This window comes from Helianthus annuus, chromosome 1, assembly GCF_002127325.2.
Source record: "Helianthus annuus cultivar XRQ/B chromosome 1, HanXRQr2.0-SUNRISE, whole genome shotgun sequence".
In the NCBI taxonomy this organism is placed as follows: domain Eukaryota; kingdom Viridiplantae; phylum Streptophyta; class Magnoliopsida; order Asterales; family Asteraceae; genus Helianthus; species Helianthus annuus.
Genome location: NC_035433.2, coordinates 135,563,521 through 135,580,788, shown reverse-complemented (window position 1 = coordinate 135,580,788; position 17,268 = coordinate 135,563,521). Strand labels below are relative to the sequence as shown.

The 17,268-nt window shown below is 36.8% G+C and overlaps 1 protein-coding gene and 1 long non-coding RNA gene across 2 annotated transcripts in view; both read right to left on the bottom strand.

The window, feature by feature from the left end:
• LOC110879777 overlaps window positions 1-17,268 on the bottom strand; it is a 54,627-nt gene that overhangs the window by 21,209 nt on the left and 16,150 nt on the right. The gene's annotated exons all lie outside the window — the stretch shown is intronic.
• LOC110940048 lies at window positions 12,005-13,898 on the bottom strand. Its single transcript, XR_002592753.2, has 2 exons — window positions 13,857-13,898; window positions 12,005-12,161 (listed from the first exon to the last, which is right to left on the bottom strand). It is a non-coding gene; the product is annotated as an uncharacterized LOC110940048 (long non-coding RNA).

Sequence of the window (17,268 nt, the reverse complement as noted above, 5' to 3'; positions counted from 1 at the left end):
GTTTCGTCCACGAAACCTTATTTACGTAGTTCATTGGTTTAATCAAACGAACCTAGTTTCGTTTTCAAAGCTCCCGTTTCTTTTGGTCAAAAGTTTTCATGTATACTGACGCGTACGTCTTTCATGTGTAAGGCCTCGCGGGCCGTTACTTACAGCTTATACCCCTTTATCTTTATTGACTGAGTTGTCACTTGACCACTTAGTCTCGTTAGTCTTTTAACAGGTCTATCCCGCGCTTGTGTTATATTAACAAGCGCTTGTATTTGTTATGACGCTTTCTTAACTTTGAATAGTTTTACCGGCTAGACTAATTAGTCGCCGTCACTTCATACCCCGTAACTCATGTTACAACGTGATCATTTTCTATATTTCTTTTCTTGTCCGGCGTGAGCGTGTCACGTCACGTTTAAGTTTAATTCAACGTTTCTTTATCATACTTCTTCTTTTCGATTGTATCGTCTCGCACCTATCGATGTTAAGTCCCATACTCTTTGATATTTGTTATTTCCGATTTCGTCTTATAGTATTCATATTTGTTAAAACATTATTTCTTACTAAAACTGAATTTTAGTTTAACGTTTTTCTCTTTAACTATGTCAATTACTTATATCTAGGAAATTGACAACCGATAATTTATTGTTTTCCGTTCTCGTTTTACGCGGGGAATCGTAACAAGTCCCCTCACCTTACACTATTGACCCGTAGGTTCCTTCACTTAACCTCGTAGGCTATTTCCTTAAGCTTTTACCTCTTTAAGGCGAGGCCCTTATGATCCCCTTGCTTCAATTCATGACCCGTGGGTCATTTTGGCCCCGCAGACCTTTACACTAATTAATATCCCGTAGGTTATGATGATCCCGTAGATCATCTTTTATTCGAGTCTTTTTGACTTTCCATACGCGTTCCTGTTTCTCAGTCTACGCATGCGTTTAATTCCTTACCCATCAACCGGGTGTTTTACCGAAATCGTTATCATTGCACCCCCTTCCGGTATGCATTAAGACTTTGTTTCGATTTACTTGGTCATCTTAGCGAAATCCGTCGCTTTTATTCGACCTTGTCTTTTATTCTTTACGTGACCACCATTGGCGGCCTTATTAATTATGAGTGACGATTATCATCGTTATCCTTGCTTTACTACGACTAAAGTTAACAACCTTGATTATCTTTTTCGTGTGGGCAACACCTTTGTTTTTATGACCCGGCGGTCATCTATACTTCGGTTTTACTTGCCCGTTTTGTTCACCATGGCCCTTTCGTCCAAGATGACTTATTTTCGTGAATTTTCTTTTGATCATTCATTTATATCATCATTTACATTAATCATTGTCCCTTCTATCGGGCTCATTATCCTAATGTAATACGCTTCCGTCACCCGGCTGTGCGTTTACATTATAATCAACTATTTTGTTCATTTGTTTCATTTGGGTACTTTTTAATTTGTCCCATTCACCCCGTCCTTACTACATCGGATGTAAATGTGTCCGCTATAAGAAGTTCATGGTATCATATGCCACTACTTACTTGGCCAGAGTAAGCGTGTAGGTCCCGTTTTTCCGGTGGATCGATAACGAAAACCTATCCTTGTTTATCACAAACACGGTAACAGGTGCGGAATCCCAGTGACGGTGCAAACCAAACACATATAATATGAACACGGTTTAACCAATGAAACACAATCTTTTGATTAAACGGGATGAGAACCGAGAACAACTGATACACACACAGTTTTACAGAATAAGTCTCTCCGGGTATTCTCTCATCTGATCTCAAAGTGAAACTAGAAAGCTGTTTATATAGTATCCTGGGCCTTAACTACGACGAAACACATAGGGGCTCGACGAAACAAACATTGGACCAGTCATTGGGCCTGAAGAAGCCCAACAGTGGACGAAACATTGAGTTTCGTCGGCCCTTTGTCCTGTAGTGTGATGAAACACTTGTGTTTCATCATGCTTTTGTCCTTATTGGGTGAAACACTTTGTGTTTCATCGTACATTTGTCTTGTAGTGGATGAAACACTTGTGTTTCATCGAGGTTTTGTCCTTATTTGATGAAACACTTTGTGTTTCTCCATGTTTCGTCAGGAGAGGCATTGGCCCAAAGGAGGTTAAGCCCAAAGTCCAGGTTTAGCCCACATGAAGATGTTTTGGCCCAGAGACTAAATAAACACATAAACAAATAATACCCTAAATGCAACATGCATTGTTTGTTTACACATTACAAATTAAACGGAACAAACTTGTCGGACTCAAGTTGGATAGGAGGATATCCGACTTGGTCTTCATTCCGTTAGAGGCTCGAACCGAACGTGCCATGTCCACACAAAAATGTATCAACAAACTCCCCCTTGGACGCTGCTGTGATGGTTCGACTTCCATGTCTTTCATGTCGGAGGATCTCCAAAGTCTTCACGCGTCGTAAGAAGAAAGTGTATCAACAAACTCCCCTTTTCATTTAGAAAGTGTGTTAACAAACTCCCCCTTAGAATGAACTCTCCATTGAGTCATGCACGTGAATCTTTTGACTTGTCAAATCTTCAGATCCTTGTGGTGTTGATGAAGGGTCAGCGGCAACTCGGTCATCTTTATCCTTTGAGTGCCTCTATGCCGTGTCTTCATTCCAAAACTTGTCATCGGACATGTTCTCCTCGCCTTTAGCATCTGCACATGCAAGAAATCTAAACGCATAATGAGAACAACCGCTTGGAATATAGTTTCCATAAACAAACGACACATGTGACCATTTTACAATCAACTACCGACCAACAACAGTTTGAAAGTTTAGAAAATGATCAATTTTAATCCTTTAACTTTCAAAACTTGTTAACTTCGAACATTTATGAAGATGCAATTGTTTTCCGGCTTAAAATCGGGATTTTGGGTAGGATAGACTCAAGTTCCAACATCTGTCAATCAAAAATAAACTAGAAGCAAAATCTTTTTGGATTTTATAAAGTTTATATTAAAACACACCTAAAATCTTTTTGGTATTTTTCATTTTTCAAATGTAAAGACGGAAAACAATAAATAAATATATACAAAGATGCAGAAACAAAAGCAGTAAACAAATATTTACAGACATTCTTTTTGCGAGTTTCGAGGGTAAGAGAATCATATCAGTGTACGGTCACGCCAAAACGCTCTTGTTGTTCAATTAGTTAACATTAAGATAAGCATCCTATAACAATTATTGGTATTGTTGTCCACTTAAGCTCAACTTATCAGTTGTAATCATGTTTAGGGGATACGTTAAGGTATGATTTATAGTTACCGACCGGTGTTCATCCACACACGACACATTCCCGTATTAAGGTATGCATGAGAATTCATCTTACCGGTGAGTATACCATTTATCATCTGTTTGACCGTATATGATGTGAGATTCTCACTTATTTTGATTGAAAACAAGCCATATGTGATAGAATCACTTATTGATGAGGAACTTGATTTTCGATGCATGAGGGCACATGAGCAAGTCCGTGAACAGGTCAGTACTTTCGTACAGCAGAGAGACGAACTTGACTCCCGGATAAATGTGATATTTTATCACTTCTTTTGATGGACATGTGATTGTTGATCACTTATTGAGGTCGAATGCAATATGTACACGTATGTATGGTGTCATGGAAGATCTAGACTTGCGTCCCCGTTATTTTTCGGTAAATGATACAACCATGATACCCAGATGATAAGTAGCATAAAGACCGAATATCTCAGAACCTCGGCAATCTATCAAATGAAATTTCGGTACCAAGACCATATGCCAATGAATGGTTCCCACCTGACTTGAAGTCTGTTAGGTTTGTATCATCCTGCACATTTTAGTTTGATTGTGAGCCTACTGATACATCGTTAGTAAAGATACTTATCATTTGTTTAACATTTTTGAATACGTTGACCGACCACACCAGTGAATATCATCATCTTCCTTTTTCCAAGAAACTCATTTTTGGTTTTCTAATTTTTTTAAGACATCTTTTTGGATTTTTTTTTTTAATTTTTCAAATGTTTTTGTATTTTCTTGAAATTTTCTCCCCCTAAAATGCCAAAAGGTTACGAAAAAGAAAATCTTTTTGTATTTTTAGAGTTTTGAAAGAAAATATTTACAAAAACGATTAGCTAAAGAAGTTTACTCGGGTATCACCTTAATGCCATTGACCAAAAGTAGATAATCGAACCGTGATTTATCAAAAGCTTTTGTCAACAGGTCGGCACGTTGGTGATCGGTGGGGTATGAACGACATCGATTAATCTTTTGTCAAAACAATCACGTATGAAGTGATATTTAATTTCGATGTGTTTGGTCTTGGAATGCTGCACAGGATTTCTAGTGATCTGTAAGGCAGCATTGTTATCAACAAAAATAGGAGTAGATAGGAATTCAAAACCGTAGTCGCGCATTTGTTGTTGTATCCACAAGACTTGGGAGCAACAACTGGAGGCAGCAATGTATTCTGCTTCACAAGTTGATGTAGCAACACACGTTTGCTTCTTGCACTGCCACGTAACCAGGCGATTTCCAAGGAATTGACATCCTGCTGTTGTTGATTTGCCATCAATTTTGCAACCACCGAAATCAGAATCACTGTATGCAGTCAAGTCAAAGCTATCATCCCTAGGGTACCAAAGACCGATGTCCGGGCACCCTTCAAATAGCGAAAAATCCTTTTAACAACTGACAAATGAGAGGCCTTCGGATTGGCTTGATATCTTGCAAGCAGGCACGTTGGGTACATGATGTCAGGCCTCGAAGCAGTGAGATACATGAGAGATCCGATCATAGCGCGATAATATGAGGAGTTGATGCTTTCACCCTTCAAATCCGGAGTAATCCCGTGATTCTATGGAAGTGAGGTACCAATGGGCGTTGCATCTGACATCTGGAACCGGCTCAAGATGTCACCAACATATTTAGTCTGATGGATGAATATCCCAGACTCGGTTTGTTGAACTTGTAGGCCCAAAAAGAAATTCATCTCCCCCATAGTGCTCATCTCTAACTTTTCCTGCATAATACGTTCGAATTGCCTGCACAAAGAATCGTTAGTAGAACCAAATATTATATCATCAACGTATACCTGCACCAGCAGAAGATCTCCATTTTGTTCCTTGATAAAGAGAGTGCAATCAATAAGACCTCGTCGAAATCCATTCTCCAGAAGATAGTTGGATAGGGTTGCGTACCAAGCTCTAGGTGCTTGATGTAAACCATAAAGAGCTTTGTTGAGCAACCAGACCCGATCGGGGTGAATGGGATCTTCAAAGACTAGAGGTTGTTCGACGTACACCTCTTCTTGAACTATCTCGTGAAGAAAAGCACTTTTAACGTCCATCTGGTAGACTTTGAATCCTTTGAAAGAAGCATAAGCTAGAAAGATCCGAATAGCTTCCAGACGTGCAACTGGTGCATAAACTTCATTGTAGTCAATCCCTTCAATCTGGCGAAAACCTTGAACAACCAATCTCGCCTTGTTACGAATAACAACTCCACGATCGTCCTTCTTGCATTTAAAAACCCAGCGAGTGCCAATTTTCTTGTAATTTTCCGGCCTTTCAACAAGCTTCCAAACACCAAGCTTTTGAAATTGTTGCAGTTCGTCCTGCATGGCTTCAGCCCAAGCATTATCCTTTAAGGCTTCCTTCCAAGATTTCGGTTCTTCTTGTGAAATGTAACACGCGAAGGACCAATCATTTTGAAGACCAGATTCTCTAATGGCTGAATATAAACCAGCATTTTGGTTATTTCTCAGCTGATTACGCGTCTGCACACCGCATTGGACATCTCCTATAATATACTGCTGCGGATGGGTATCATGAATCCTCATTTCAGGATTTTCAGGAACACGAGCATTGATACCCAAATTGTTAAGATTAAGATCAACAACCAACTCCACACCGGGAATATGTGTAGAAGTGGATGCATTCCCTTCAGCAGTATCTACATTCTGCACATGAGGAGTTTCCAATGAAGCACCTTGAACAGGAGCAACTGGAGCTGAAGATCCTTCTGCCACATCGTGATATTCATCATCTTCCGATGACTCATTGTAATCAGCAGCATCTTCAAATACCTTATTTTGTACCGTATTGTTAACCGAAGAAGAACCTTGGGGGTTAATGATAACAGGTCTAACCAATGGTGAACCAGCAGCGTTGTCACTGTCGAATAGCATTCTAGTAGCTGCAGATTCTTCGTCAAAGGTTGGCAGATTAAAGGAGTCAAATAGTCCATCGTAATCGAACATCCAAGGATTACCCGGAGCTCTAACAGGACTTGTGTACCTTTGAACGTTTACTTCACTCCATAGTTCAATCTTTTTGGTTGCCAGATTCCAGAAGCGAAAATTTGGAGTTGCATATCCAAGGAAGAAACCATCGATAGCTTTAGCGCCAAACTTTCCATCTTGCTCAATCATAGTACATGGAGCGCCAAACGGTTTTAAGTAAGAAAGATCTGGTTTCCTTTTTTGTAGAAGTTCGAAACAAGTTTTGCCATGCCTCTTAACTGTAAGAACTCGGTTTAATGTGTAGCAAGCAGTCGACACCGAATAATTTGAAGATTCCGGTCACCGAATAATTTTCGAAACCCGAAAATGCACAAAACTTTTACTAAAAACCCGGTGTTTATCTTGTGAACAAGAATATAACAAAGGTTTTTTTACCGAAACTTTGGCAAACAAGCAAGTTCTAGCAGATCTTAGCCACTTTTTCAGAAAAAAAATATATGAACTTTTCAAGAACAAACTTGATAAAAACCGAAACTTGTTTGGTTTTAAACAAGGATTAGAGCCAAGGCTCTGACACCAATTGTAGGTCCCGTTTTTCCGGTGGATCGATAACGAAAACCTATCCTTGTTTATCGCAAACACGGTAACGGGTGCGGAATCCTCGTGACAGTGCAAACCAAACACGGATAATATGAACACGGTTTAACCAATGAAACACAATCTATTGATTAAACGGGATGAGAACCGAGAACAACTGATACACACACAGTTTTACAGAATAAGTCTCTCCGGGTATTCTCTCATCTGATCTCAAAGTGAAACCAGAAAGCTGTTTATATAGTATCCTGGGCCTTAACTACGACGAAACACATAGGGGCTCGACGAAACAAACATTGGACCAGTCATTGGGCCTGAAGAAGCCCAACAGTGGACGAAACACTGAGTTTCGTCGGCCCTTTGTCCTGTAGTGTGATGAAACACTTGTGTTTCATCATGCTTTTGTCCTTATTGGGTGAAACACTTTGTGTTTCATCGTACATTTGTCCTGTAGTGGATGAAACACTTGTGTTTCATCGAGGTTTTGTCCTTATTTGATGAAACACTTTGTGTTTCTCCATGTTTCGTCAGGAGGGGCATTGGCCCAAAGGAGGTTAAGCCCAAAGTCCAGGTTTAGCCCACATGAAGATGTTTTGGCCCAGAGACTAAATAAACACATAAACAAATAATACCCTAAATGCAACATGCATTATTTGTTTACACATTACAAATCAACCGGAACAAACTTGTCGGACTCAAGTTGGATAGGAGGATATCCGACTTGGTCTTCATTCCGTTAGAGGCTCGAACCGAACTTGCCACGTCCACACAAAAATGTATCAACAAAGCGATTAACACATGACACGCATGACCTTTTTATAGTTTTCACATCACGCCCTATGTAAGTAATGCCTCTATTTGTTTCTCTTGGAAACAATATCCCGAATACATTTTCTATTCGGGTTTTTCCATGTTTTTAATCTACATATGCAACTTTCAATTTCTACATATTTGTTGCATATTACTATTTGTGCAATTAAATTTAAAATGTGCACCTGGTAATGCTTGCCCTAACGGGCTTCTCTTGCCATTAGCCTTGTTCGCGACCGTTACGCGATTTAGGTCCTTGATGAGCAGTCACACCCCGATTTCCACGTGTCACCGGTGGGCCCGGTGTGGGGTACAGTGACGTAGTTGGCATCGTCATAGATAATCAACACAATATAATAATGCACAGCGGAAGCAGAATAGATACATTTCAAATTTTAAATAAATTGCAATAATAAATATCACAGTAGTTGAAACGGATCCACAGGCGGATCAAATACAAATAAGATAAAATATTGTTCAACAGATATTTGTCGTCCGAGCTTGCGAGACTATAGTGGACGCTCTTAGGAAACAGCCAGCCTATTTTCGTATAGTACCTGCACTTAACCTTTTGGGAAAAATACGTCAGTTTACACTGGTAAATACAAATCGATGACTCATTTTGAAAATGAATTGAAAATGATTTAAATGCACAAGGCATAAATATTTTTATTAATTTGGGATAATTATATAATATAAACTTGTGAACGATTTACATGCACTCGTATCTTTGGTGGCCCGGGATCTGCTGTCCGGGCTAAGAATTAAATGACAAACCACATTAAAGAGTTATACACGCCGAGTGTACGCCTACACCCCGTGCTCTGGTCGTGGCCATCTCGTAAGATAATGCCAAGGATATCCGGGACACGGTCAATAACCCCCCAAAGCCTAAAGTAAGACAAGACTGTTTAAACGAAGTCGCACAAGCTATTCAAGACTGTACACCCATAAGGAGCAGGACTTGTGCGCCCGATCAAGCGGTATTTTAAATACCGTACCCCAAGCCCGTATAGGGAAAATAAGTCAAAATGTATTTACCTGAGCAAGTATGTAACACAAACGGTAAGAGTGGTAGCTTTTACTGGGCCTCCTAATCTGGAACAAAGGTTTATAATTAACCTATTAGATTCCTAACGGGTCTTTTATTTAAGCCTAAGCTTTGACCGGTTAGTTTTTAAGAATGATACGGTTTACGCACGATTAAGCGAAAGACCGGATAGAATGTGATTTAGACCCGACAAGTTTGAATACTTGTATAATATGGGTATACTAAATATATTCTGGATTTTGAAATAAAAAAATGATATCGTTTGACCCGTTTCGGTCAATTTACGCAAACTAGTTACGTAAACCGAACCGAACGCAAAAAGGGCGATACGGGTAGACAAATGATTCAAATGCAAGTTCGCTGATATAATATGCTTTAAATATGATATAATATCAGTAAGTTATGTTCTATATTGCCCGGAATAATTTTAAACTCAATTTATGCCTTAGAAGGGCATTTTGGTCTTTTTAAAAGATTATAAAAGAGTCAAATTAGAAATCTGAGTTTCGGGTCTGGTTCATACAGTAAATATACCTCATTTAACATATTATAACAGTAGGGTATGACCCATATATCAAATTTATCATTTAAAATCAAACTATGCACCGTAAGGGTATTTTAGTAAATTCACAAGGGCTAAAAATGCCAAAACTGGAAATCTGAGATCATATACTTATACTTACTGTTATTATATGAAAATATGCTAATTACATCAGTATGTATAAGTCTTACATGTTTAAAACAAGTGTAACGCTTACTATGCGCTTAAAACGCTAAATATGCGATTTAGAGCCGTTTCCGGGTTTATATATGAAAGCTGAGATTTTTATATTTCCAGAAGGCTCAAAATAATTTATTTAACATTTAAAATCAGTAGAAAAAGGTTTCGGGTCAAAAGGATGTGTAAAACTCATTTTATGGCTTAAACGGTCAAAACCGACATAACCCGAAATAACTAGGCGATCTAGGATCCGTTCAGCCAAAAATTAATTAAAAATCATCAAAATTCCCAGAATATTATAATACATCAGTTGGTAAAAAGTTTTATACCAAAACGTGGCCAGAAATAGGTCATATGCGAAAAGGGCCGTTTATGTAAATTAAGAACATAGTTTTACGCTAATGGCCATAACTCAAAATCTGGACCACCAACTGATCCGAAATTTTCGGTGCAAGTTTATATATTAGAAATAAAGATTTCTACTCTTTCACTTTTCCAAAAATCACGTTTTATATCAAAAAGGGCAAAATAGTCAACTTTATGCATAAATCGGAAACATGCATTCGAATCGGCTAAGCATAGACTTAATCAACAAAAATTCCAGAAAGTTTTACCAAAATAAAAATGGTCAAAAATACTCTCCAATACAGATCTCAAACATGCATGTACGAATCTGAATCGATAGTCTACGAATTAGTCATTTTATAGGACTTTCGGCTCCGATTCGTATTTATACTATAGATTGTCGAGTTGATCGTGGTAAAATACATTCTTATATTCATAATAAAGCTATCTATGAAGATCAACAGATTGCATGTCATTTATTTTACCATTTAAGCTATTTTTCTCAAAAATCACTTCTGTTGACTTTTTAGAATCACGTTTGACTCGACAATTAGCATGCATGTAGTGGGATTCAGATAATACCCTTTAGAGGGTTTGTTTCCCACATAAATACTAACATATATCAGGTTTCAATTCGAGAAATGACTGATTGAAACTTGTTTAATCAGAAAGTCAAAGCTTATGAACAAACAGTTTGACTTTTAGCAATAATCAAAGCAAGAACGGATTGGAGATCGAATTAGAAGCTTACCAAGGTCCTATTGATGTTAAGCTAACACTAGAAATCGGCCTTGATGTCCAGAAATGCTTCAGAGATGCTTGAGAGCTTTTGCAAGTTTGGAAGTTCTTGTTCACAACACAAGTGTTTAGTAAAATGAGCTTTGGATCAGATTTAAAGCTGAATTGTTGATGTTTGCAAGGGGTTACTGTGGCCTAGGCATGCATGCAATGTTATTGGAGCTTTTGGGAGGTGAAAACAGCTGTTACCCACTTAATTTCGGACCCAAATCGCTGCTGTTCGCGGATTCTGCACCTGGGTTTATTGGCAGCTCCAAAGTTTGCCCATTTGTTGCAGTTTTGGTCCCTGTACTTTGGTTGCGATGATTTGGCCATGAATCTTTACTCGTAAACCCCCGAATCTGGTTTTTAAAAACCCTTGGATATTTACCAACATGGTAATGTCCTCGTTTAACTTTGCGCTCGCCCGAAAAGCCGTAAAATTCGACGTTGACGCTTTTAACCCCTCAAGTACGGTTTTGGCCATAACTTTCTCATATGATAACGAAACTTCATGAAATTTTTAGCACATATTCTAGTGAGTATATTTTAGCTTTACAAAGCTTCGGGTCTGCCAAAAGATCACTCAGAGGTATAAATTCAACATGTTGACACTTTTAGCCCCTATAGTTACGGTTTTGGCCATAACTTTCTCATACGTTGACGAAACTTCATGAAATTTTAACCACACATTCTAGTGAGTATATTTTAGCTTTACGAAGCTTCGGGTCTGCCAAAAGTTCACTCAGAGGTATAAATTAAACATGTTGACACTTTTGGCCCCTATAGTTTGCAATACTTCACTTTTGTGCAATTTCCGCGTCGTATGATCCATGAACCATCCGTTTAAGGTTATAAACATTATGTAGGGTTATCATAGAGCCTATTTATCCATTGTTGACACTTTGGACCCTTACGTTCCATAGTTTTCACTGTTTGTCACTTTTAGTCCCTCTAAGGTATGTTTTCACATACCGGAACCTTATGACACGTGTCAAGACATTATTGGACGAAATTTTTCGAGGTGTTACAATACTCTTTGGACCGTTCCTCTGTCAAATCTGTGATTTGTTAAACTCTCGCTATCTTCATGTGCGAGTGTCCTTCAACTAAAACATATACAACAGTTAGTAATTTCGACATTAAAGGATGCCCGTATTATAATACATGGCTTTTCTACTATACGCATCAACGCGTGTAATTTCGTTGACTATATCTATTCTATATCGTTTTTATTGGTGTAACGTGTATTACACGATAACCATATGTGTTGTTCTCAACACTTTAATCATACTAAACCATTGATATACGTGTACTTACCGGATTTGCGATCAAGCCTCGAACCGAACACACTTTATTCTTTAACCATGAGCTCTGATTACCAACTTGTAACACCCTTACCGATATTTAACGTATTTCTTATAAATTAAGAACTAAAAATGTGTATTAATGATCACACATACCAATCATAATATGGGTTTATTTAAACTTTACTTAGCATTAAAACAATACAACAAAATGTGATTGAATTCGTCGTTCAAAACGACAACGTAATAATATGCGGAAGCTTGAACTTGATCGTGTTCGGTTCTTCGTTGAGCTTGATCGTCCCCCGGTATTGTATATAATACCTACAATTCATAAAACATGAATTGAATTAGTCATACGCAGCTTAGAACGTGTTTAAACGAGTTCGTGAGGCAAAATAATTGAAAAAAACAACTTTTTTTAAAACTGACTCCGTCATGCCATGCGAAGGAACCACATGCTCCTTCGCGTGGCGCGAAGGTGACCATTTTCCAGCAGGTTCGCATCTGGGACCTGCATATTCCCAGCACGTCCAGTTTTTACGGAAACGGCCATAACTTCTTCGTTATTGATCCGTTTTACCCGATTCTTTTTCCTACACGCCCGTAATTTAATTCTCCATCTTATGGAGTTAAAATCCAACATCTGTCATAATAAATTTTGAGACTTCTAAGCCTTCGACTCATTACCTTTTTACCGAGTTTTAACCCGTTTATACATTTTATCAAACAAACGTATTTGTTTGATCATTATATCACATACACTTCTTCAAATTAATGTTATCTACCATTTTAGGTTCTAATCACAGGTTTATTACACAATTTAAACTCGTTTTCGCTCGTAGGTTTATTTTGACCCGTTAAGGGTAATTAAGCCTATTTTAAACATGAATCTCTTTCACTCACATCAAGCATTATACTACCACATTTCTTGTCAAATAATCTTTCTTCACAACTATATTTGTGTTGTATTAAGTGTGGAAATTCCTAAACTCCGAGTTTTACCCCTCGAATCATTATTTTACGGCAAACACTATTATAGAGTTAAATGACTAAGGATTCACATCCTTCACTTTTGTATACTCATTCTAAGTGTTTAGTTATGCATACTACTCTTTTCCGAACCACCCTTATGGGTCGTTCGCTCGATTTAGCTTACAAGGGCATTTTGGTCCATTTAGTCCTTTAATTGATACAAGGGACTTTTAAAAGCATTTTCGACCCAAAAGCCCTGTTTTAAACTACGCATTTGATTCGAAAAGTCATTATGTTTTCAAAACACAATGATTATCATATGAATCATTCGGTTTGCTTAGTAAAGAAACCAAATGTCTTTATGACTGCATTTAACTATCAAGAAGCCTCTAATTCCTATTGAGTAGTTAATCTATATTATACATACCTGGCTCGGATCAATATATATAAATATTGACCCGTTTCGATACCTTGCCTTAGTACCCGCTAAGTAATAGTGATGTAAGTATCCATTTGATATTTATTCCTGAAATCATACAACTCGACAAGCCATTAGTCGATATTGTCAGAAGGTGATATTTTCACCCTTTTGACCCGTTTGTTTTAATTGACCGATTATATTGGCGAGATGAAGCTTATTGCCATCTCGCCTACACGACTCGCTCCAGTTTACGTTGTGCGGTCATTTTAATTTTAAATCACTTCTTAACGCTTTTTGGCCTATCAAGGCTTTCGAAATAAAGTATATTTCAAAACCAACAGTTATTGTCAACGAGTGACCAAATTACAATTTTACCCTTATTGGTTATTATGATTTACCTTATATGGTAACCCTTAAAAGTACATGTTTCATTCGTCATAATATGATCGAATTACCGATTTAACTCATTTTTAGCCATCACTATGGTTTCTTATCATATTTGATTTCCTTGTTTCGTACGACTACACGCCGGAACACCATAACTCAATTAGGTATTTGTCTTATTCGTAATCAATACGACAAAGAATATTCCAAAATATATGACTAGTGTAAGCTATACTTACCTAGCATCCGAATTATGCTTTTCCTCCATTCTTGATTTGTTTGACCTGCTTCCTTTCCCAAGCCTCCACCTAGCTCGTTAGGCGTCAATCTATTTTAAATCATTTACAAGGCGGTTAAATTAGTCATAAAAATCACGACTATTCCACCTCACTTATTTTCTATGCCGAAGCTACTATTCGACTTCATGATTAGTTAACTTAGCTTATCAAAAGTTAACTACTTTTTGATCAAATGGTTTACGCAATTAAGTCAAATCAACATTATGATTAGAACCCGCTTTACCCCATCTTTCACGTAATTAGTCAAACAAGGCAATTACGCGTTTCATTCGTAAATTCAAAATATGAATATTCACTTAGGCATTTTAACAAACACCTTGTGGGCATATTCTATAAAATCAACAATCAATTTTCATAACTAGTTATTTAGCCAAACTTAACATCAATTAAGCATGTTCATATCAATTTTCACATTAACAAAATCTGAATTCACTTCCTAGAGCTCAAATTACACTAGAACAACAATCAAAATTCTAGTGTTTAACATATTCTTACAAAACCCACTTATCACCTTCAATGGTGATTGTGAATTCACAAGAATTAAGCAAAATTTCAACAAGTAATTGACTAAGGTTTATCCCTAATCACTATCTCATTCCTATTTCATCCAAGCAACTATCATGCATCATAAATTTCGAGTTTCAAGTATTGATTTAGAATTTCAATTGGAATCATTCAACGAAATTTCACATACCTTATGATCATTTCACTGAGGTGATCACTAATCCATGCTTGGATTTCAATTTGGGTGTGATTTGCCCTTCCAATTGCTTGAATTTTAGCTTGTTAGGGTTTGAAGATGAGAGCTCCTGGCTCCTCTAGAATTGTCGACCAGAACACACACTCAAGGTGTGTGTTTTGGTGTTTTTTGTTTTATTTTATTAAAACTTGTTTCAAGTTTATCACCTTGGGCCCTTATACTTTACCCAAGTTGCATATAGTATGTTTTAACCAAATTTTCTTATTATTTTGAAACACTTAGCTAACTAGGTTGATATTCCTAGTTACTTAGTGGATCCCGGGAGTTATAACCCGTTTTATTTTAAGTCCCGTTAACTCGGGCCTTTTACATACTTTGTTTTTCTTAAAGTATTTATCCTCCTTTTAATTAATATCAAGTTTATTTATTTAAATCCTAATCTTCTCTTTTTTTTTCTTTTCTTTTTCTTTTTTACCGGGTTAATTTTTACCACTAGCGGTATTTTACTCATTTTCACTATTAACGTGGTTTGATTTCCAAATCCGTTTTTTGAGGTGTTACATACCTACTATCTCTTAGCTTCGTACCAGGGCCGGCTCAACTATTTTGATGACCTTAAGAGAAGTACAAAATTGAGGCCTTAAAAAAACTGGATGTACAATTAAGAATGAAAAACATACCTGTTGTACCCATTCAGAAACCTAATGCCTTGGACCGACAAAATAAACTAAAAAGTTCATAGTTGGTGGAGTTAAATTTTTTTTTTTATTTTTTATTTTTGTTTGATATCAATACTGTTCTTCCGGTATCAGTACGGTTTATCATGGTACGGTTATCTTTTTCTGTTGTGTTATACTTATAGTACCAAGTACTTTATTGCAAATACAACACCGTTTTCAACAAGTAATCCAAACAAGATAAAGCCTTGCAAGCCCATTAAGGGTAAAATGGACTTTTCACCCACAAGCCCTATTTTGGAAAGCAAACTATAATAATTACAAAGATAACCAAAAGCTGAGAATGGTTCTAATATGACTCCTCAAGCTAAACATACGTAACAACGTGAAGTATGGACCTAAGAGTGTCAAACTAGGTGGAAGACAACCGTATGCTAGTAAACACGAGACTGAGAGTTGTACGCTATCATAGGTCTCATAAACATCTCTATTAGGAAAGACAGAAAGCATCATTGGAGAATGTAGGCTGAACCCTCAAAACAATAATATTAAGAACAACAATGTAAACTAAAAAATATACATACTTCTCTCTATTTGCATTTTATTCATTTGAAATTGATCTTTCATTCAAGTCAATTCGACAATTTGGCTTGAAATATACCTTAAAATTTTTATCTTAATTTTAACCAAGTAGGCTTGAAATGTACCAAACCTAATCTAATGTTACGACAACCAAAAAAACACCACTAAAGTTATATATAATGTACTTCCATAACTTGACATATGCCTATTGATGTACGTGAATTAAATATATTTTTAATTGAGTTTTTCTTCACACAAATTTAGTTTTAAAAATAGTTTTTTACCTAAGAACTAACTACACACACAAAAGGGCAAGTGTACCCATCGGGTGGTAATATAGCTAATCGGCAAGAACCGGATATCAATCCGTGGATGCGGTGTCTCGATACTAGACTTATGCTAGTTTAAAGCCTTTTCAAATGATTGGGTTGATTTTTCTAACTTAACATGCAAATAAATAACCTACTAAAAATTCTAGAAAGGAAGAATATCTAAGAAAGGTTGCCTAAACTATGTATCCAGTAACTCACATGTGACAACAAAGAGGAAGGGTTTGTGATGATGCAAGCTCTAAATTCAACTAAGTCCCCAATCAAGGCTTCCTAGTCTATAATTCTTTGGAAAACTAAAAATGAATTAACATTCTAATCACCTAAAAATTATTCTTTTAAGCTCACTTGCTAAGTTGATGTTAATCTTTAATCATGAGTTATTTGTTTGTCAAAACTCCTAACTCTACAAATTAGGGAAAACTAATATGAACAACACACTAATCACCCTAACTTGGTTTCAAGTAGCTGGCACTATCATCATGTTCTTGATATGAATCACAAGCATGGTCATGCTAGCTAACAACTTTGGCCTAAATCATCAAACCAACATGAACACAAAATATAGAATTCATATAAACATACTTTTGATCTTTCCAAATCTAGATGCAAGAATTCATACACATGCTCAAATCATCATTCATATCACATTAGCAATCACCATTCCTAATTTCATGCTATGAATCATACTAACAAGTTAACAAGATTCAATAATCATAATCTTTACATGGGCTTTCCAACACAACATGTAAATACTTATGAGCAAATATTCAAGAACAAGAACTTTAAGCATGCACATGAACTCCAAGAACAAGATTAAGTGTCAACATGAAGATTAACAAGAACAATCATCACATCTACTTCCATGTTATCACATATTCATTAGCTTCAACAAAGTTTAGACAACACAAATGTTTAGCCCATAAAGCTCATGACTACCAAATCAAGTGCAAATAAACATAAATTGTTCATAATGTAGTAAGCTAACCAAGTTAAAGACAAGATTAAAATGGTGTTTGAGTAGATCTTCAAGTGATTAAGTCCTCTTCAAGGCCCCCTCTTGG